We start from the raw sequence: 24,820 nt of genomic DNA on the forward strand, positions 1-24,820 counted from the left end.
CACCCTTCATTAAATGCTGAACAAACAAAAAAGATTTCATATTTGTTTGCCTGAATTATATTACCCAGCATCACAGAGGAACCAAATACTGCACAGTACATCCCAACTCTAAGGATCGTCTGAACTGTGGCACAAAAGCAAACCCACATAGAGAGGAAAATTTTAGAAAACAGATGAGAACCATCTGTTGAACTTTTTTTTTTCTTTCATGGTCCTAGCAAGCGCTTTATGTCAAAGATCTACTTCTGAAAGTTCTATAATATATGGAGAATTCAACCGAGAACTTTTATTCGGCGTGTAAAATTCGCAAGTATGAAACATATTGACAAAAAGAAATGTTTGATATTAACACTACCCTCGTGGAAAAATTAAACTTTCTGTCTTGTACCTGAAGTGATGCTAATTCTGCTGGACACTGTTAATGTACACTGTTATTATGCATTGTATATACTTGAAGTTCTACACCTTGTAGTACTAAAAATGTTCGCCCTAATCAAATGAGTTTCATCCAGGTGCTCCAGTTTCCTCCCACAAAGAGTGTGTATGTTCCAGGTGAACTGATGACTGTAAATCGTTTTAATCTGTGTAATGTGTGAGAGAGTGAGCTGATTTGCTTCACTGACATCCCATCCAGGGTGCACCCTGCCTTATAACCTATGCTTCAAGGATGCCCTGTAGACCAATACAACCTCACATTGGATAAATAGTTAAAGATAATAAATAAATACATAAATAAATAAATAAATAAATAAATAAATAAATAAATAGTTGACATTTCTGGCAGGGAGTTAATTTTTTTTTTTTTTTGTAAATTCACATATCAAAATATCGTATTACTGTAGCGTCAGAGCATTTCATACACAAAATTAAAAAAAAAAAAAGTCTTCCAGCAGCAAAATATTCCCCATTCAAGGACTACTAATTATTAAAAAGTAACAGAAAAAAAAATGGTTACTTCCAGGGTACCCAAATCAAATAGCAAACCTGTAAGAGACAGAATGCCATGGCTGTCCATCAATAATGCCATATATTCAATTATGCAGAAGCATTGTTGAAATGGAAGTGAGTTGTGCAGAGCATGTGACAAACCATCTGTTCGCACTGCCTAATGACACATGCATTTCATCTATAGTGGTTTGCCTTCCTTCTTGGATAACTGCTAGTTCCGCATCATACCTTTACTACCAGTGTGATATTTACTAATGTATGTTGTGTTCCAAAATGCAGCTTTATGTAGTTTGGTTGTGATTTTTGTCTTTGAATTAAAAACATCAGTCACCAATTGCTGTGCACATTGTACTCTGCTGAAACACTAGAACTGGAATATGTAATCTTTGCAGGACGCCCACTCCTAGAAAGAATATCAGCGGTGCTGAATTTCGTCAATTTTGTGAACTATCTTGCAAGTCTTTAGATCTCTTTTTGTCACCCTTTCCAGTCTTCACGAACTCAATGACCTTGACTGCTGAAACATTTTTTTCAATAAAGATATGGCAAAAATGCTGTTTATGTTGTTTGTTAAATAAGATTGACTTTATTTGTTATTATTTAGATGAAGATGAGATCACATTTTACGAGCCATTCATTCAGAAATCCAGACAATTCTGAAGGGCTCACAAATTTCTATTCAGAGAAAGAGACATAGACCTCCAAAGAACTCCTTTATTGCACAGCAATATATAGCAAATAGTTGGATTTACTCAGTTGCTTCTACTCAAGTAAATTTAGAAATTGCACTTTTCAGAGTACTTTTGACATTAATACCTTTTGTTTTACTCAATAACATTTGTAAAAAATAATAATAAAAAAAACTACTTTGCAGTGTTTATTTTGAATAGTTTCAACATAAATGCCCTGCTGTCCAAATAAACAGTTTTAAATTTGTTTGGATAAAGGTTTCAGTTAAATGGCAAAACAATTTTATAACTGTTCTTTTTCGGCAGCAGGTTGTTAGAGGTGTTGCTTGCAGTCAAAAGACATGACATTAAACGTCTGTTCCTGCAGTGGTGCCCTTGATCAAGGTACTTACCCTGAGTTGATACAGTAAGTATTACTCAGTTGTGTAAATGGGTAAAAATTACCAGCATTTTACAATCCTACTGCAGCAGCCTGCCCCAAAGACAAGTATAAACTAAATAATGCTTAAAGATGAGTAACTTAGATATATTTTCAATGAATTAAACCTGAATACCAAAGTGGTTAACATACTAGTGATTTGGAGCATTACAAATCCTACTCATAATCCTAATCTGAATCTACAAAACTTGATTTCTATTTTTTGAGAGTGACTAGTTTTGGGCATTCTGTGACAAATTATAATTGTGCTTGAGCAGGCTGTGAATTCCAGTAGAAGCCAGCCGAACACCAATTGTGTTAATTGAACCAATTATATCAATAGAAATAGATTCCACAGTGATGTGTAAGAGTACTGTATTACATTAGCTTATGTAGACCAAATTTATTTTAATACATTTTTAAAAGGTACTCATTTCAGGCCAGAGGCAGGCTGGCTTTGTTCCACTTTTCCATTTCCATTTTTTTGTGCTTAACTTTTTGGTGGAAAAATTTGGCATGTGTCTCAATGTGGATGGTTTACTGCTACTAATATTCAGACACACCCAGATTTTGATAAAGCTTGTCCCATAATTTCCCTTTGTCAAGGGCATTTTCAGACCTGTGATAAGTCAGTCATTGTATGTTTAAGCTACAAAACGTTGATGGAACACCTCCATCTCTGGAGATGATGGACACATCGCATCTCTGAGCGTGACAGATTAATTCTTCATTTCCACACTTCATTTTGAGACTAAACAGTCCAACTGATGCCCATCAGGTTTCTCATTGTTTCACATACTCCTGAACTCTATTGGTCTTGGCTGGTATTATGACATCTGCGCTGGTGCCCATTATTCTGTTAGAGGTAATTACCCCTGGGGTTTTAAAGGCTTGTACCACACTAAGGTGTGTCACACAGATTGCAAGCACACAGAAAAAGTAGCCATAACATGTGGTCTCTTCATGCACTTCTCTACATTTCAGAGCATATTCTCATAATTACCTATGCTAATAATAATGTAAAGCAATAATGCATGTGCATTATTTTTGTCTGGACATATGGTAGACTTTACCGACTGGAACAGATTTGTCAAAAATGCCATGCTAGTTTGATTAAATGGAATTTTTAGAATGGATCACACTGTGAAGTTTTTTTTTTAAAAAAAAAAAAAAAACGTCTTTATATAATTAGCGAGGTGGCAGGAATCTTTCAGCTGTTTCCTTGTTAGTTCATTATATTTACTCCCATGTCTCCAAGGAGGTTTTAGTTTAAAATAAATAAATAAATACTAATGCAAGTCGCTTCTGTCTGCTGTCATTTGCAAACATGTCTTTAAGATATTTCAAGGCAATTTAAATAATGTGACTGGCATTAATTATGTTACATTTCCCATGAACAATTAAAGAACATAAAAGAGCACTAACTGGTGGGCTGCAAATAAATGAGAACAGCACATCTGAATATCAATGATGATTAATGTATTCTTAGAAATGTGTGCAAAATTGTTTTGTGTTTCAATGTGCTTAAACTTTTCCTCACCTAAAATTAGATAAGCACAGATTTCACGGTGCGTTCGTTCCAGTACTCCCTATTAGTTACATATTTTTAATAGTAGTTTTCTAAAGCACTCTGTGCGTGTGTTTTTGTGTTAATTAGTCCGATTACCATACTTCATTACGTAGCATGTCAATAACTTCTATTGGGATACAGAGATACTCGTCCGGGACATTAGCGTCAATCACCATGGTTCTTTCATTTCCTCACTGTGTAAATGTAAAGGTCAGTTCATCCATACTCTATCAATAACAGATTGTTCAGTGTAAGACTGCAGTTTTCTCAATCTAGCCTAGAAGTACACGACATTAAGAGAAGACCAGCCCATCACAAGGCACGGAAGACCAACCCATTACAAGGCAATAACAAAATGACACTCTTACATATTTACATCGTACAGGCTATTTAGAGTCCCAGATTCAGCTGAAATCCATGTATTTGCGCTGTAGGAAAAACCCAGATGAAAAACACATACAACATGCCAACTGCACATATACTGAGTCAGACAAAAACCTGTATCTGAACCTTCTGCCCAATGGCTGTAAGGTACCAATGATACCTTGTGTGCCACCATTCCACCCTAAATATGAAACTACTAAGGAAATCCTGCACCTTTTAGGAGGGAAAGCATGAATTTGTAAACAAGGGGCAGTAGTAAAACTGCTTATCTTAAGATCCAGACACCGGTGATTTTAAGAGTTTAAACATGTGAAAAAATTAAGAAATTTTTCCAGATTCTTGGCATGGGTATATATCTGAAAGGTGACAGCTCTGAGAATTACTCAGCAAACAATCTTAGTGGCTGTGTGTAAATAATAAATAAGTGCATCTGCAATTTATCTTTTTCCAATTAAATAAATGAGTTTCTTCTTCTAGACTGCTTCACTTAAAATACAGCATGATTATAAATTGTAAACTTATTAATGGAGCAGAACAACAGCAACGCCTTATCTGCATAAGCTTACGGTTCCTCTCCGTGAAGGTGCCAATTCATTGATTCATCAATTAATTGATTAATTAATTAATTAATTCATTCATTCATTCATTTTATAATAAATTACCCTTTTTTATGTTACGAGACCTGGCTTTTTAGATGAACACACAGCAACCGAGTGTACGTGATATTCCAGAGGTTCATTGTTTTACAAAGTCCTGAGTAAAAGTGGAAGCTAAATCCATCAGTTTACGTATGATGGCTGGCCTTTTTTTCCTAAAAATGATTGTTTAAATCATTTAAGGTCACTTGACCCATAACAGATCTTGCTAATGTCCAAAAGTAAATTTGGGTGTCTACTTTTTTTTTTTTTTTTTTTGCACTGGGACACATAGAAGAGGTTGAAAGAGTTGTAGCGAATTCACTTATTGTCTAATTGCCCCCAGAGGACCCAGGTGCCAGCCTGGATTTTATCTGCCTCTTGCATAATGATTAAAAACGATGAAACTGGGATGGCTTCAGTAAAGGTCATGGTATAATCTGGCTTTACAGAAACAAATGGAATTAATGAAAACACTCTGTCTTTCCCCAGTCCAGCAGACTTTTTTTGTAAGAGCAATTGTTTTTCTTCCATTGTTGTGAAGAAACAAAGTCAATACATACTATATGTATCCACATGGTATATTGTGCATTCACCTCCCTCCATTTCTGGAGTATTATTGAGAAAGTAATATAAAATTAGAAAAATTAAATAGTAGGAATTACGTGCCACAAAAATGGTAAACATTATGAATTCCAAATGTAAATGTCATACCAAAATAAACTAGATATTTAACTCTAAATTAAACTCCACGTGATTATATGCACACAGGGCTCTGTGGAATTATGAACTTCATCCAAAACTTTGCTAAAACTGGTTTTGATTCCCAATTTTTGATTTCTGGAACAAAAAATCAATATGTCAAAATTAATCCAAAGCTTGTCCAAAATATGTGAAAATCACTCATTGCTCAAGTGAAGTAGAAGTGCAGCGATTTGCTTTAGTTCCCGCTAGTGAACCATTCACTGTTTTCTGTTAGTTTCCTGTCTCCTTTTTTCTTTGTTTCCACGCATTTGTGCAGTGGCAGGACAAGAATGACTGCCAAGCCTACTCTTTCCTCCACCCACCACAACTCAGAATCAACTGTTATTATCTTCACTCAATGCGTGCAGTAAAATTACAGTAAATTTCCTTGTTTGTGTATGTTGATCTGTTGTGTGCATAAATCAATAAACTGCTGTGTATGTTCTCGCCGCGTATGAATTTGTTTACCTGTGGGTACTCCGGTTCCCTCCCACATTCCAAAGACAGGCAATTGGATTGGTGATGCTATAAACCGCCTGTAGTGTGTTTCTATGTCTCTACAGCCTTCAATTCATAATTACATTTGCTAAAGCAAAGTGACATTTGGTTTAAATGCTAAATGTTGTCATGGTTTAATATTTAAAGTTACAGGGGACAAAGACATGCTTTGGCTCTCTCAGGAAGATCACAGATTCACAAAATTCCTCCACAATGACATATTTAAGGGTGACTGAAGAGAGTTTGGTGAAGGACTGTATTACTGTCCATAACTTGACCATTTTTATTATTCAGAAAGCAGTAATACATCTCTCTTTACATTTCAGATAATATAATATCATGAATTAATAAGAATAATTCTCATATATTGTTGCATGACCAAACTAATGTAGTCTGTGACGGAGTACAAGAAAAATGATTTCATTTTACTTTGGTTATATTGTGAAAGCCAAATTCAACAATTTCTGCAAGAAAAAGTTTTCATACCACGATTCAAAATATTTTTCACAAGTACTGAAAAATCACTGCATGAAAAGAAAACTTTTTTTTTTTTTTTTCTGTTATAAATCATATTTCAGGCCTACAGTGTCCTCAAAAAGAATATTACTCCTCCATCTACAGCCCTCATTTTAAGCATCTTTTATTTATTTTTTGTAACAGACAGCAAGGGGTTTGGTTTGGTTCAGAAAACAGTGGAAAATGGTACTATCGAAGTGTAAGTGTCAGATCAGATCGGTGGTCGTGTTGCGTCTTCCCTTGGCAAGGGGTATCACTCGCGTTTGATCAGAAGATTGGATTTCCACCAAGACTGAAACACGCTGGAAACCTTAAGGCCATGTCACAGCAGCTCTTGACCGTGATCAAGATGACTTCCAAGCAGGAGTCAGACATCCAGAGGCCTGCAAGCGCGTTGAACTTCACCTCACAGCATGGGCCGCAGAACCAATGGGTAATGAAAAGAATACAATTCCCAGAAAAAAAACAACAGACTTAAGGGAGTGTGATCTGACTACAAAAGAAGCTGGGGTTCTATCACATGTTCCAAAATCTTTGTGTTTTCCTGTATGAATAATTGGAAAAGGGCACAAAAACATTCAAAAGAACCAGTGGAAAAAATTTAACTTTGTGTCAGAAAGTTTCGGATCCATTTTAGTCTCATCGAGTCACTGTTGCTTCACAGAATGATGCTAATTATAGAAAATCGAGTGCTTTTCCCTTCCAGCTCCACATCATCACTGGCAGTTGCAGTGTGTGTGAGATTTTCGGCTGTGTGTTTGTGGATCTAACATATTGGCTGAATTCCTGGATTCCTCTCAGCATGATTTGGAGGAGACATAAGCCACCTCCATCTGCCTGGAGTTCTCTGTCTCCCCGCCTTCATCGGCCCTAATGAAAGACAAACACACGAGACGCTGAGTCTGAATTAGGGTTTAATCACAATGCTGACTTCTAATCAACACTTGAGAACTCGATTGATCTGCAGTTTTAGCACATCCCATGTGCAATGCTCCGGCGTCGTGATGATTCCAACATAGGATTGTCATCTACACGGATGGAAACAAAAGACTAGGCACAAGGTGCCAAATATGCAGAGTTTATAATTAAATAAGGAGAATGACTCGCTTGCCCAATGAGCAGTCGCACATCAAATGGAACACTCGAGGGCGGTGATTTATTTATTTTAAGAGGTGTTGCGAAAAGCATTTCATCTGTTTCTTGTGCGCCTATATTTGAGCCTCCAAAGTCCAAGGACAAGGAAAGCGCTATAGGAAGGATAAATTCATTCAAACTGTGAATTTACTACAACTTAGAAAGCAGGATTTTCTTGAGTCCATTCAACACTGCATAACATATTATACTTTGTGTTTAAGGGTCAAGCTGATGGCCGGGTCCTGCTCTAAGGCGGGGGCTGGGGTTCGAGTCCCGCTTGGGGTGCCTTGCGGCAGGCTGGCGTCCCGTCCTGGGTGTGTCCCCTCCCCCTCCAGCTCTCCGCCCTGTGTTGCCGGGTTAGGCTCTGGCTAGTTGTAACCCTGCTTGGGACAAGCAGTTTCAGACAGTGTGTGTGTGTGTGTGTGTGTGTGTGTGTGTGTGTGTGTGTGTGCGTGTGGAGGTCAAGATGAACAGACCTGTATAGTCCTGGGATTATAACAAAGGACCAAGAATATTTGATATTCAATAGCAGTCGAGGCCACGACTTTATTTCTAGCTTTGGAAAAAATAAAATAAGTAGATAAATAAATAAATAACAGAGTGAGCTGCTTTAAAGTGAGCCTCTGCACTGCAACTATTTCAATGGACACGTCACAATGAGTTGCTGTCTGTGATAGAAGACACGGTGAGTTAGAAACCATCCCTGGGAACACAGGGGACAGCTGAGGACAAGCTTGCTCAAAGCAGGATGCCAGGCTGTCTGAAGGAAGACTGCAGCGTGGCAAACAGACAATCAGCCTTAATAACGTGTCTTTAGGGTACGAGACTTAACTAGCCTACTATCCCACTAACCCAATAACCTCCCTGCTGCCTTAAACACACTCCAGTGATATAATTCCAAAACCTCAACTGCTTTGCCAGCACACCACACTCACTGCAAAATGTTACTTCATTCAAATGTGTTCAGTCAAGGATAATATGTAAAACAGCAAAGGGTAAATTGAATATTTTAAGTGCTTTAATAAGAGTTGGTGTCTACGGGCACATGGTCAGACTGAGGAAGAATAAAACTCCCACTGGGGATAATGGGGTTGATAAATGGCCAGTCAAACCCATGTATAGCCCTTCAGTCCTCAGTTAGGGAAGCCCCTTATTACAGATACAGGTAGACCTGTATGTGTTTCATTTTATTTCTGCAGCCATATACAAAACGTTGTAATGAGTCCACCCATGCCAATCTAAAACCATTTTGTGTTATTTATAACAATTATTATTTTGGGGAGAAAATAAATAAATAAAGTGCGTGCGTGCTTAGATGGAAGATTGGGTCCAAAGTGGAAAAAAGGGGGAAGATGTTCAGTGAAAGCAAAGCACAGTTTCTTCCATTAGTGAGAAGGAGGATTCTGAGATGAGATTTGCTTCATACTGATCCACTGAAATTTAAGGCATCCTTTTATATGATTAGTGCTGCAGTTTAATTCTGTTGTAATGAGACCAATGTATTTCATGTTTAAATATCATTACTGATGTTGGTAGTCCTTATTCCCAGAGTAACCACTGCAACAACCTATTTACTGGTATATATTTATTCTCTCGTATCTCATCAACTTAGAAATTTTTTTAGAAATTAGCTTAGCATGGTAAACTCAAATTAAATATGCATAATATTATGAAGAACAGAGCTCAGACTATGTGGAGATTGCAGAGCTCTCCTCTCACAATCCAAAGTGTGTTGCAGCTGAATTGTTGACCCTAAATTGCCTGTGAACTGACATTGTTTCCAGGCAAGGCTCTAGACCGCTGCAAACCAGCACTGTATGGTAGCAGTTATTAATAATGGATGGATGGATGGTAGCATCTGTGAGGATATCACCACAGGTTATTCTACACAAGTTTATGTGTTAAGGGCCCTGTGATGGACTGGCATCCCATCCAGGGTGTATCCCCTCATCTCACAGGTGCGCTTACAGGATAGGCTCTGGACCCCCACAGTCGTGATCAGGACAAGCGGTTAATGAAAATGGATGGACAGATGTGTTCAAGGCAGCTGTTTCAGGGTTCAGCAAAAGGACAGCTGTCATCACAGTAAACATGAAAAACAGGGGATTAATCAGTTATTATCAACAAAGACGCGTATCGTTGCTGTGCGGTTTCACGACAGGCCTCAAATACATGGAAACACATTCACAAACAGACACAATTAAGTGTACATAATATTTCTGTAACTAATAGTGGAATCCATAGCAAACAGGCCAACAGCCTGAAAAGAAAACATCAAAACATTTTCGTTGCAGTGCAATTGAGGCACTTTTGCTGGAGACTCAGAGAAAACAGTCACCCGAATGGGCAACCACTGCTATTATGCACTCACCATGAAAATTCACACATTTTACCGCGACCAACTTATAGTTAAGAATTGAATCCACAAGCACCACTACACAGCACCGTCTGCAGTTCTGAATAGCGGAATCTCATTCTACAGGCCTTAGCCAGGGTTCTGTGAGTGTAGCTCTTCATAGCGTCTCTCATTGGAATAACAAAGTGCTGCTTTGGGTGGGTGCAACGGGCTTGACTGATGAGTGAAAATCGCGCCAGCAACGCATTACATATCAAGTATCCGGCTGTATGCCCTGCAAAAAAAGCCGCATTGAGAGCTCCCGTTACATCCTGAGCGAACTTCACAGCAGACAAGGATGTGGTATTTTAAGTATATTTTCAAAGTCTCGTGGTGGGTCATGTTTAATCGGGGTGCTAAGTGGTTTCAACTCTCCTGTGTAAAAAACCATGTTAAAAAAACCCCGCCCAAGCTTTTAATGAGGGCCACACACTCATGCCCGCCTTCAAGTGTGAATTTGAAACACCTTCAAAAGAGCAAGCATGTTCTGCATTAAATCTGTGCGCTAAGTCCTTCATTTGCACATATCAAAAAGGAATTATCCATAAGGGAGAATCCACACTTGTCATGTGATCCACACAAAAAAAAAAGTATATGCAAGAAAAATTTGCTGACCTCTAAACCTGCGAAGTCACCTACAGATATTCTAGTTACATGTAGATGACTAGTTTAGTTGCTGGATGAAAAAAAAAAAAGCATTTCCCTTTGTATTTATCTGACATTTTTCTCAACTTAAAATGTTAACCTTCCTACAGTTATTTATTCTTTGCTACAGCTGGGTAATTTTACTAGAGCAGTTTAGGGTTAGTATCTTGCTCTACAGTTGGAGATCGAACCTGCGACATTTGGATCTAAAGGCAGCAGCGCCACCCACTACACAATCTTCACTTCCCACCTTAATGTCCACCTTTGCTTATACATACTCAAAGATGTAATGTTTTACCAAAGGAATTATTCTATTCAGGATTTGTAAAATTAGTATGTCTTTCTTTTTCAATAGTATCTTCCTTTATTTTCACTCAAACAACTGTTTTGTGACTGCTATGTTTTGAAGATGTTGTGCGTAATCTAAAGAGCTGCCAAAATTTTATTTTATTTATTTTGGCAAGATAGTGCAAATAGTTCACAGCTGGAAGAGTAACAGAAAAGAGCTTTACAGTTGCTGGTTAACGAAATGATAAGAAAAAAATGTCCTTCTATTAAACTGTAGGCCCAATTCATTCTACACAGATCACCGAAATAGTTGTTAAATTACTTCCTGCCTATCAGTAGATTTTTGTCTTCTAATGACCATGTAAAGAAAGGTGATACACATTTCTGTTTTTGGGTGACAGTCACCATCAAATCTCATGCACTCCCATCATACTTCATACTCAAAAGCACTACAGCTGTTTCCCTGTGATCACAGTACTGAAGGGCAATGGTGGTCCTTTACATCCTTCAAGTGAAATAGATTGTGTGTAAATATTTGCTTTACACTATGGTATCGAGGAATCACTGTCACTGTCCTTTTAATGGTTTGTCTATGTTCTTGAATACAATGTCTGTACACTGTATTATGCTGAATTCAAAATGTAAAGTTGTCAGGCTCATATGATGTTCTGTCTGTGATGAACTACATTTTTTTTCTACATTGTGTCAGTTTTACCCTTATGAATGACTGAAGTTCAATCATGTTCTGATGAAATTGTGCAGAAGTATTCTTTTCTCTTCTGGGCTAGGACAGTAATTTCTGAATATGTACATCTTGTATTTACCTTAATCCTGTGGAAACGAAGTATGTCTTGTGTGTTAAGGGCTTTCTTTCACCCACTGTTTTTACTTATTGTAATCCACAGTGTGACTGCAATATACAGGAATTCGTACTTAAAGCCATGTGTTAAAATTCAGTTTTAATGTCAGTTTATAGTAAAATTGTCAAATATCGTCTCAGATACATAAAAAAAGAACAACAGGCACAAAGAAAGACTATTAAAAAGCATTTTTTTCATATCAAACAACTTAAAACAGGCCTTTTGTTTCAATTATTCCCTAAAGAATAACATTCAAAATGATGTGACTGAATCAGTGGGAAATTTTTTAGTAGTACGGTTTTTTTTTTTTTTTTCAAAATTAAAGAGACATTTGTTTTGATCAAGTGCTTCTGGAATTATTTATATAAACTCAAGATTTTGCTTCAGCTGTTCTCACTGATCACTAAGTGAAAGATAAAAGGCAAGAATTCTCCATTTATCAAACTGGAAACTGAACCGGGTTATATTAGCACTTTCATCCGCTCTCAGAGCAGCGAAATTAGTATTTTGCTATGTCTATTTTATCAGTGAGGGGGTGCGGTGGCGCAGTGGGTTGGACCGCAGTCCTGCTCTCCAGTGGGTCTGGGGTTCGAGTCCTGCTTGGGGTGCCTTGCGACGGACTGGCGTCCCGTCCTGGGTGTGTCCCCTCCCCCTCCGGCCTTATGCCCTGTGTTGCCTGGTAGGCTCCGGTTCCCCGCGACCCTGTATGGGACAAGCGGTTCTGAAAGTGTGTGTGTGTGTGTGTGTGTGTATTTTATCAGTCTAGGGTTTCCCTGAAATTACTTTAAAACCTTTCAAACCAGCTATATCAGATTGTTTTAGAAAGTGAGAGTTGTTTTCTTTACTTCTATGCATATCTTGAACTAAATACTTAATGCTCTATTACAATAGTAGTTTTTTAGTAATGGTACTTAATATACTATTATTACATTATTATTGTGGTTTGTTCCGTTTTTATTTTTTTCTTTTTTGGATTTAATATACAAAATATATGTCACCCCTAGGATGTTCTGAATACCTTTCCCAGTGATAAAAGCTTATGATGAAATGACATACCTTGATTGCATTTGGTACCAGGCATGTGACACATGGTCTGTTAAAGCTCTTCAGCAATAAATTGCATGAAAGACTCCTACCGTAATACAGATTAGACAATTATTGTGTAACTTTCTCACTTTACAATCTTTAAAAAATACAGTGTATGCTACTTGCATGGATTAAAACTCAATACAAGCCCTTGCAGTATTACTTCTGTATTCCATAAATTAACTGCTAATGCAACATAATGAAATACATTGACTTAAATGTAGTGTTTTGAATAAGACCTCAAAGAAAGTGCAGTCTAGTTTACAGTATATTTACTTTCCGGTCATCAGCTTGTTCTTATTTTCTGTTTATCTTTGCCCAAATGTTTCATGATGTCAGGAAACATTTATTTTAAGCAATCAGAGAAGTCTATCATGTAGTTGATTTAAAGTCACACCTTTCGGCAAAGTGTTTTAGTAAACTGAAGAGGGTGACATTCCTTCCTTTAAATAAGCACCACTGTTAGCATATGGAGCATTTGTAAAACTGCCCAGAGAAGCTACGGTGAAGACTATACCCATAGCTACATCTACATTTACCCATTTTGCTGGCACTTTTCTCCAAAGCAACTTACAATTATTTACCCATTTATACAGGTGCACAATTTTGCTAGAGCAGTTCACCTAAAGGGTACAACACCTAGGTATTAAACCTGCAACTTCTGGATCCAAAGGGAGCAGCACTAACCATTATGCTACCAGCTATGGCCCTGCGTCATCTCTTTATGCACTTGTAAATGAATGATGCCAGGCTCCTGCAGAATAGTTCCAGATGCTTGTTGACTCCATGCCACATCGCACCTTGCAGTCCACACCAGGAGGTTCTGGTTCGTTGCCCATTACCTGTATATTTAAGATCTCGCAGAAAATTTAAGGTTTGTGTTAAGCCAAATTCAAAATATATTAATGGCAAGTTTGACTATGTAATTATGATTTTGTAAAGCAGTGAACGTGTTAATGGATTTTCACGCTATGATTGCATTTGGAAAATTGTCATGCAGGGATTCACAGAATGGTGAGAGTGTGGGACAAATTCATGTGAAAACGCATTCCTCTGATCAAAAATAGTTTTATATAGAAAACAGATGTAAGGTATTCAAAATATGACTTTTTTCTTACCTTGGTTCAATTTAAAGTCACAAAAATCAAAGTATGAGTATTCTTCACAATATAATATTACTTACTCATTCACTTTTTTTAACCTCTTTGTTATCCATGGCAAGGTCACAGCAGTCTGCAGGCCATATTTCTAACAACGTATTATTCTATTTTATTGTCTTTTTTGTCTCATTGGTGCTGGATAGTGAGGATGTTCTCCTGCATTTTCAACCAAACTGGGGTCAAGGAAGTGTTGTTTGAGGTTGAGAAATGAGGGGTCTAAGATGGTAGCACATGGCTTGCTCAGCGCTAACAGGGTTAGGAGGGTGTCTGCTGGCTTGGGAGCTGCCATCTCTCCCAAAGCTCTCCTGGTAACACACTAAGGACTGTGAAAGTTCACGAACTGATCTGACTGTTAGTTCCACAACTAACGATGTCCAAACTCTTAAGACCTTGAGTAACATTCGCAGCAACACTTATCGAACTTAGCTATCTCTTCGGTGAAAAACTGGATTTCTGTAACACTCACCTTAATACTCCTCGCAGATGGTATGAGGCAACTGGATGAAAACAGCTTGTTTAAACATAATATGGTCTTCTAATGACCCAGGCAACTGAATAAATGCAAATAACATTATGTTGTCGAATTGTATGGACAGTGGAAAATGCTCACGTGTCAGTGGGAGGTTAGAGTAATGTAGCATTTTTATATTGCATTTCTCATTACATCACAAAACACTGATGGGAGCTGAGCTGGTGTGCATAATTTATTTTATCCATAATTCAGTTTTTTTTTCTTTTCTTAAAAATAAACACACACACACACACACACACACACACACACACACACACACACAAACATTTTCTGAACCGCTTGTCCCATACGGGGTCACGGGGAACCGGAGCCTAACCCAGCAACTCAGGGCGTAAGGCCGGAGGGGGAGGGGACACACCCAGGACAGGACGCCAGTCCGTCGCAAGGCACCCCAAGCAGGACTCAAACCCCAGACCCACCGGAGAGCAGGACCCGGACCAACCCACTGCGCCATCACGCCCCCCTAAAAATAAACATTTACATTAAAATAATTAAAAACAGCACAGTATAGCTGTGTCTTAAACAAAATATAAATATGTGGATGAAACGCGAGAGGGCTTTGGCACTGGCAAACCCCTTCTCCTTCTTACAAAAGCATTAAAAGACTGAAACTCATGTCTTGCTGATGGAGACAAAACAGTAATGAGACAGGATGTGCTGCGCAGACACACGGAATAACACAACACCTGTAGAGATTAAGTGTTTGGGATGTCACACAAATACACTGCATAAAGATGCAATAACAAAAAATAGGTATATTCTTCTAGCTTTTTTTTTTCCTTCCCAAGATGATTAAGGTGAGCTATGGCTTTCCAGGAGATGCCTCTTCAAATAAATTGGTGTGTTTTTTCGCTTTCAGGTTAAGGGCCAGTCACTAGGGTGGTTCACAGAAAGAGAAGAATATCCGGAATAGGATTACTCGCCCCGACCATGTGAACCAGCTCTCAATCATATTTACAAAACAGCTTTTCTAACAATGCGAGAAAAAAAATGAATAGAAACAGGGAAACCTTTTTCCAACAGAACATCTCTCCCAATTTTCTCCAAAGTATTCTAAGCCTGGGCAGGAAGGTCAGCAAAAACCTGCCAAAAGGAGTCATTTTATTATCATTCTGCATATGGTATATTACCTTGGATGATTCAGTTAATCATTGTGTATTCTCAATGACTAGCAGGTCTTGGCTTTCAAAAAGGTTAAAAATGTATCATCAGACTACATGACCTACGCAGTTTAGAGTATTTCTTGATACCAGTACCATAAACAAGTATCCGCCACCGTACTAGTACCATCCACAAGCTGAGCGCGTACTTTCAGGAGGCAGCGGCTCTGTTCCAGTGCGGTCGAAGGTGGCTAACTCTGTGCGAACGATGCAAGGCAGCATGCGGGATAAATACCTAGGTGACAAATAAACGTGTCGTAAAGTGGGGGAGCATTAATTCAGGACTTGTAAGCCATGTGTCCTTATGACAAAAGAGAGAGACATTTGTCAGTCTGCACCACAGATGGCCTCAGCAGAGCTGCTGACAAATGATCCCACCTTGGTTTTCCTGGGCGCCGCCGATATAGGCATCCGCTCCGTGGCATTGTTAATCTGCGAGTGTTTGGCACGGCCTTCTGACAAGTGGCTTCCCGGCTCCGAGGAGGGCACTGTCCCTTTTAATGACCTTCAAAATGCTGTCCATTATTCACGGCAAATGTCCTGGCAAGCGCATTCTGGCACTAATAAGTAATTAGGCAATAAATGAGTGCCCTCTGGATCATCACGGCCACAGTATGGAGCTAATGTTTGATATCAAAGCGTACGCCGGTGCTTCATCTCCGGTGCACTTGTTTTGCTTTATATCTTAAAAGCCAGCACCAGTGTATTCTACGAATGTTTCGAAACAAGTTTCACGTTATGATTTATTTATGTCGCTGGCCTCAGGACGATTAAACAAACGAAAAACAATGTTGGGAGACAAGCTGGAAAATTTTAATGTGAACTTTAAGACAGCGCTTCTCTCAGTGATACATCTAGCGCTGGGATGCTTTCAGTTTTAGCAATCAGTGCACTTTCGAAATTGTGGCGTTCGCAGCAAAATTTGTCAGATGCCGCGCACTCCGTGTTCCATTCATTTTGAACATCACAGTAAATACAGGTAACGATGGATTATTTGTTTTTAAAGTGTAAGCTGTCTAAACAATACATTAGCAATACATGCGAACATAGAACAATTCAGCTGAAAATACATTTTGGTGTCCGTGTGTTTGTAAAGATGGACAATTTGCATGAATAATTTAAGAGGGTGGCTTTGTTTAAAATAACATTAATATTCAGAGCCATTACCACACATTTGTAGAGGAATAGCAATGAGTCACATGAAATTTCTAAGATGTAAATGTTTTCCTTTGCCTAAATTGATTATTTACTTGTCATGTGACCTAGCAGCACCGGCCCATTCTAATGTCTGTTACATTAATAAATACATGGTGTAGACAGGTGCAGGCATACAGGTTCGGTATTAAATGTGGTGTATGACCGCACATTGAAATGCACATAAAAGGAAGAAAAACATAAAATACAGTACTGCTCAAAAGTTTTAGGATCTTGGAGAAGAAACCTGTAAAGTGAGAATGCTTCCAAAAATAATGTTCTTAATTAATAAACTTCCTACAAAGCTTAGTAACCATCCATCATCAACAACCGCTTGTCCCGAACGGGGTCACGGCGGGCTTGGCAAGGTCCAGCTCTCGGGTGGGCCTGGGGTTCGAGTCCTGCTTGGGGTGCCTTGCAATGGACTGGCATCCCGTCCTGGGTGCGTCCCCTCCCCCTCCAGCCTTGCGCACTGTATTGCCGGGTTAGGTTCCAGTTCGCCACAACCTCGCTTGGGATAAATGGTTTCAGACTGTGTGTACTTTCTAATGACATACAAAACCTTTACTGTAGTACTGTAACTTTATGCAAAATGAATGCTTGTAAATCTAAAGCATGCTCTTTCCCATTGATACTAATGCAGAAGACATTAAATAACTCCCTAAAACAAACATGTTTGTGAAACATCTAAGTGCCTAAGACTTTCGCACAGTACTGTATATCTATATTACATATAGTATTATCTCATTATAATTTCTAAATAGGCCGGGAGTAGCAGGTGCTAAGAGCTCTTCTTTTGGAATTGATGGCCCCAGTTTCAAAATTCTGCTCCTGCTTTAGTACTCATAACTAAGGTGCTTAACCTGAATTTCTCCAGTAAAACAGCCAGCTGTATAAATGGGTCAATTATCAAAAGTTTCTCTGTATACAAGCTTAATTTTAAAACAAAATCTTACCTAAAAAATCAATATATCACACATCCACTGTTTCCCAAGCAATCCCAGCAGCGAGATTAGAAAGCTACCATGCATTTTTTTTTCTTCGTTTTCATTACTGATTGAGCCAAACATCAAGAACCTCACTAGATACACTGAATTATTCAAAGTGCTTTATTAGGCAGCCTCTTGTTGCCTGGCACTGCAGTGCGACAGTAGCCCACATCACAGAGTTACCTCTTGTCCTCGTTGACTAGCCAATGGTGGAACAAGCTGTGCAAGCTTACCTGTAACCTACAGACCTGAATAATTACAAGTGAATTTATCTGACAATGCACCTGTTATGACTGCAGCTGGATGCGTCCTTCGATTAGCATAGTGCTGAAGTGACTGGATCAGCATACTGATTTTGCAGAGATAAACTGTTTAAGGCATGATTCTCAATCATTCGCCAAACAATTTCTGATAAATATACATCAGTCTAAGGAATGGTCCCCTGCTATAATTGGTTAATCTAGCCATCCATCATCAACAACCACTTGTCCCAAGCAGGGGTCGCGGCAACATAGGGCACAAGGTTGGAGGGGTAGAGGACACACCTAGGACAGGACGCTAGTCCATCACAAGGCACCCCAAGCTGGACTCAAACCTCAGACCCCCCACACAGCAGGCATCGGCTAAACCCACCGCACCACCACCACCCTCTAATTGATTAATGATATTTATAATTACTTTTAAGCTTGGCAGCACATTTCTCAGACTACGGGTTTAGACTTGGGAATAAAATCCACGTCTGTCTGTGAGGAGTTTACATATTTTCCCCAGTTTTGTTTGGGCTTTCTCCAGGTGCTCAGCTTTCCTCCCACAATTCAAAGACATGCGTTTCAGATAAATTGATGACTCTGTATTACCCTTAGTCTGTGTTTGTCATGTTCTTTCTGTGAGTTACTGTTTTTCATAATGCATATACACAGATCTTCTAGTAATACAGAACTGAAGTGAGGGTACATGGAAGGTGTAGGTCCGAGGTTCAAAAAGCAGGGACGAGACCGGAAGTGAAAGACGGGGGTCCAAGAGGCAGGTTCCTAATCCTAAGAGTCTTGGTCATGGTGCGAAGTACATGGGTCATGATCTGAAAGGTTGTGGTTCGAAAGTAAGGGTTTAAATCCAAAGGGCAAGGAGCAAAGAATAAGGAGGAAGGCTGATCACAAGGAAGGGTGTGGCATCTCAATAAGACTATGACTATTACGGGTGGACCTTCTTCTTTTAAAGAGTGTTCCAATGAGGTGTAGGTTTATGGCATGTATTTTGGTTTGACTAGGGTAGCTCCACTTGTGGTTATCTGGGGTACTATCCCTAGGAATTTTGGCAGCATATGTGAAAGTGAATGAGTGTGTGTGTGAGTTCACTGTGATGAACTTGCACCCCATCCAGGGTGTACCTGGCTCTGTACCCTATGTAGGCTCCAGACCTTAGCAAGCCTCCACTGGAAGAGCAGTTAATGTTCATGAAAAGGTTTTTAAAAGTCTCCTCTGTGTTAAGGTCATGTTCGTTGGAATACCATTTTGAAAATTCCATATAGTAAACTCACAGTGGAATTTGTATTTGTATTTAATTATTTCCCAGAACTTACGCTCAATCACTTTTCAACAATACAAGGAATAACTTTTAGTTTTTTCTTGTGTTGAGTCAAGCTTTTTTCCATTGTATTTAAGTTCCCCTGGGAAATTTCTGAAAGGGCTTTGCGACAGCCTTGCCATAAAAATGCACTGTACTAGATGAAACTTGACTGATGGATTGAAATGTTAGACTTTTCTAAGTCACCATTATAGGAAGTTGTGTAGTATTTACATGAGTATATCCCCTAGTAGAAAACACTCTCTGGGTTTGATTGATTGATTAAGAGAGGTCTGGGGTCTAAAAATGCCTGTGTTAAACCTTTCATTAGCTGTCACTTGTCAAAAGTGTCTGGTTAGGGCTGTGATCTGTCATTTACCCTAGTTCAACTGTGTTGTTGCTCAAAATCAGACCCAAAACTCTTACTGGACCACCTTCATAGCAACAAATACAAAATCAATACAGTGGCCAAATTTGAACTTTAAAACTTCAAATAATATCAAAATCTCATCCAATCCGCTTATATCGAATGGAAACTGACTAATTAAGGTTTAGATGCACACAAAACAAATATATGACTGTATGAAATTGTATGGACACTTTTATTTTTTCTTTAAACTGCATTTAACTTCCAAACATTTCTGCAATAAAGTATTTTGTGAAACTGGGTATGAAAATAATGAATCAACTGTCCAGCAAGTAATAAAAGAGCTATCAAATATATAAAAGAGAAGTCATTATGGAACGTTTAACCTGATGTATTTATTTTGTTTGCTTATTTTGTATGGATAGTATTTTTCATCCCTTCTATAAACTAATATATTTGTACCATATCTGAAATCATAATCATTACTCAGTCTTATATGTTAATGTTTATAAAATGCAATTCCTTACATAATGGATATTACAAACTGAGAGAAATTAATTACTTCTCATATTAAATATGCATTTATGTCCTACTTTATCCTATTACAATAATATATATTGCCCTTAATGACTGAATGTCATTAAGCAACATTCTTTCTAAAGACATGCTTCATTATGAACATGTAAAAATTAGTTAAGCACTCATTTTTATTCTGTTTAAATGCCATGGCTTTCGCACCCTCAAGTCACTGAGGTGCATTGTTTAAGAGATTGTGAGGGAGGCAGAAAGATTTGGCACTATAAAAGTTGAGATGTGGTAATAGCCTATAGGTAGGGTGACAGTGACTGACACACACACTGCTGCTGAACGCGACTGGACTCAGGCCACTCCTCATGAGCCTGGGGAAGGCCTTGCTCGCAGGAAGTGAGGATGGTGCTAGGGAGCAAATTTTTCCAGCCAAAGGCTTCTCTGCGAAAATGCATATCAGCTTATTAGGTTGTTTGTAGAGGGGGGCACTATAGTGACAATTTAAACAGAGCCTGGAGCCTATAGGGATCCTTACAGAAGGTTTCATCAGAAAATTAAGAGCACCTTGCTGCCGGGTTGAAACCGTTAGCAGCCCAAAACAGTTTCACGATGAGTAACTCTTGGCTACGTCAGCGCACCGACGCCAAGCCGCTTCATCTGCTAGAACCTTCATGCTCCTCGTGCCAGTTGCTGGTTCAGTGCCCTTCGCACCGAAAAGAACATTTTACACTTCACAAAATGGAAAATGAAAGGGTGACACGTAAGAATGTGCATAGCGTTTTAGAAGCTCTCTCGTCTCGTCAGTGGTTTAATGAGCCCCGCAACCAATCCCATCCCACCTCGATGCGGTGAGCTTGTTTACCTCGCCGGTTTAATTTGCTAAACGCAAGCAGAAGGCCCAGTCCATGGGGCTTTTATGTGTCAGTCATGGTCACTGACCCCAGGCAACACACTAAACCAACATAAAGAAAAGTTAAAGTATCAAAGACCATTAATGATGAAGGGTAGCAGGGGCAATTAAGTTCCCCTCAAAATCCATTTTAATTGCATTACTGTCTTAGGCTGGATGGTCTGTTCAGCAGGAAGACAAGGTGCTTTTTTCTTCTTCTTTCCTTAAAGAACTCGGGCTACAGAGTGGAAGGATTATGATCTCATTAATCCATTTTCAATTGTTGCACAGCACTTTATATCCTGTTGAACTACTTTAGAAAAGGGTACTCACTTTCTACACTTCCTGCCAAAGTCACAATAAATTTCTTTGAGCTCAGTAAGTGGAGTTTAAATAAAACAGGAGGCATAGGTCCTGAATATTCAAAAAAAAAAAAAAATTAAAGAAAAAAACTGGAAGAATTTATGTAAAATCAGTCTTTTATTGGCAAAATTCCAGCTAAACTTTTTTTTTTAAACTCCTGGAACGTTAACGTTAATCTTTAACAATAGCTGTACAATTTGCACGGAAAGAGAAACAGAATTTAAAATGCACATTGTCCTAATTCAGATACATAGAGTACAAATTCACTAGCATACACTATATTTCATTATAAATTAATGTTTCCCCAATTGAAACATTGTCAGCGTCAACCATTTAGTGCAATAACAACACAGACTCTGCCAAAACCAGGTGTAACTATAATTGGCTTGTTTTACACAGCCTGTTACACACAAGATTGTGTGTGTGTGTGTGTGTGTGTGTGTGTGTGTGTTTGTGTGTGTGTGTGTGTGATTTAGCCTGTAATACCTTAATATGGTGCATCCACCAAAATGGTTCAGAGGTGTAGGTGGAAATGAATGACAGACCTGCATTTCTGCAATATGCAAGAAGGAATGATGTCGCCCAAAAGCAGTTCATCATAATCACTGTCAAGTCGGAGGCAGAGGACCCATTTAAATTAGATTCCAAGTCAACTCGCAAATGCACTGGGCATCCTTCGGCACTTCACGTGGACACAAAAAAAGGACACAAAGAATGCATATTGGATTCTTGTGATCACCAAAAAACCACATAAGGATTGACAAAAATAAGCACATTGCATGGCAAATGAAAATGTGGGCAATTTGAGAAAAAATAATAATATTGCTTCTGCTAACGGAACTGTATATCAAATATTTCATCCTGAATACATGTTATTCAGGTGTTACAGTCTTTACCAAAAACATATTTCCAACGAAGGTGAGTGACAAATTTCACTAATTATTGATTCTACGGGGGGCGCGGTGGCGCAGTGGGTTGGTCCGGGTCCTGCTCTCCGGTGGGTCTAGGGTTCGAGTCCTGCTTGGGGTGCCTTGTGACGGACTGGCGTCCCGTCCTGGGTGTGTCTCCGGCCTTGCGCCCTGTGTTGCCAGGTAGGCTCCGGTCCCCCGTGACCCCATGTGGGACAAGCGGTTCAGAAAATGTGTGTGTGTGTGTGTGTGTGTGTGTGTGTGTGTGTGTGTGTGTATTGATTCTACTGTTCAAGTATTTGTTTCGTTGTTTTGTTTGGGAGGGGGGCATGATGGCACAGTGTGTTGGACTGGGTTCTCCTCTCCAGTGGGTCCCGCTTGGGGTGCCTTGCGACGGACTGCCGTCACGTCCTGGGTGTGTCCCCTCCCCCTCCAGCCTTACGCCCTGAGTTGCTGGGTTAGGCTCCGGTTCCCCGCGACCCCGTATGGGACAAGTGGTTCAGAAGATATGTGTGTGTGTTTTGTTTGTCCCCACAAAAAAAAAACCTTTGAAATACAGTTTCAGTTATTCAAAACCTTCACATACTCCAAACAAAGCTCAGATGTTCCACTTTTCTTATAACAGAGATATCTTAACCGCAAAATAAAAATGTTTCTGGCATGTTACAAACTAGTGGAATAACTTCAATGTCTATGCAATGCAGATCAAATAAGCTTTTTGCTACCTATTAACTACTGGACAAAAAAATACATTTAATTAAAATTTTATTTTCAATACCCGCTTGTGAGGCATGATATCGATTTCAATTGAAGGGAATTAAAAACACAGTTTAAATTTGAGAATTTCCAAAAAAACTCTAACCATAACAAAAAATCAATTTTTTGTTCAAATAATATGCTTAATTTCACTTAATTAAATATTTTGACCTCAGATTTGAAACAGAATTTAGTTATATGTCTTCTTTGCGCTCCCTTTGGAGAGTCTGTACAAAACTTTAAGTGCCACAAAATGTATCTGTCATTGTTAAACGGTACAATTCCTTAAAACCCATATCTGAACAGACTATTTCTTAATTTGAAGTCATTGTGGTTCTTAATGTATTCCTTGTTGACCTTTTCTTAGCATTGGTACAGTTATGATGGGTCCTGGGTCCCACTGACTCCCTCAGACCTACTTTGAGACCATGTTCTTATGCCATGTCGACATGCTTGCATGTCTCTGCCTATAGGTTTGTTTTTACCTGGACCTTTTATGTTATTTTTTAAGGCTTCTGCCTCCACTTAGACTGTAATTTGAAAGGTTAATTCTAGTAGGATGTCGGAGTAGAAAAGGCTCTTCAAGATGTTTGGCAAATTTGCTCAATGGCTCTTGAAGAAAAATTACCAGTCAAAGGGCTGCTGATACACAGTGAAGCCAAACTGTGAGAGCTCCAAATTAAAGCCATACTTATGGATGGAGGAGGTCAAGATCAGCAACAAAATAAGCAAATGTGAATATTGTTCAGTTTAGGATGGAACCAAGGCATGCTGAATGTGATAGTCTGCAGTGTTGGAAAACAGGACATGTTCATCACAATGTCAAACAACAGGCGTGATTTGTACAGTCCAACCACACACACACTCACACACTTGCCGAAAAAGCTTGTCTTAAGCGGGGTCATGGCAAACTGGAGCCAAGCCCAGCAGCATAGGGCACAAAGCTGGAGGGGGAGGAGACGCACCCAGGACGGGACACTAGTCCGTCGCAAGGCATCCCAAGCAGGACTCAGGCCCCAGACCCACCAGAGAGCAGGACCCAGCCAAAACCCACTGATCCACCACGCCCCCTCGCCCTCCCCCAAATGGCTCTATGTAAATTTTACTAGAAATTTTAAATGTAATTGTGAACTGAGTTAAAAATTCCCATTTTTAAAAACATCAAAATTACCATTCCTGTAAGAAACCTTTGACAAAGGCATCAGCGAAACAGAAAAACAAAGAAATAAATTATCAAATGAATATATATTTCTCCTCCTTTGTAAAATGGATTTTCTCCATCAGTTGTACAGTATAATTTGTGTTTTCACTGAAATATGATATTTTACAGTATACTGCAGCATTAATATGTGCAAGATCTGCCCTTATCTCACAACAAGCTCTACGCAACTCCTGGTCCAGGCCATGATAATATCCCGCCTGCACTGCTGTAACTCTCTCCTGTCTGGCCTTCTGGCCTCCACCATTGAACCTATAAAGCTGATATAGAATGCTGCTGCATGAGTTGCGTTCGACCTGCCAAAGCGTTCCTACGTATCTTCCGTCCTGATTTCTGTTTCCATTGGCTTCGGATAGCTGCCTACATCAAATTCATGACTCTG

This window comes from Scleropages formosus, chromosome 9 (genome assembly GCF_900964775.1).
Source record: "Scleropages formosus chromosome 9, fSclFor1.1, whole genome shotgun sequence".
NCBI lineage: Eukaryota > Metazoa > Chordata > Actinopteri > Osteoglossiformes > Osteoglossidae > Scleropages > Scleropages formosus.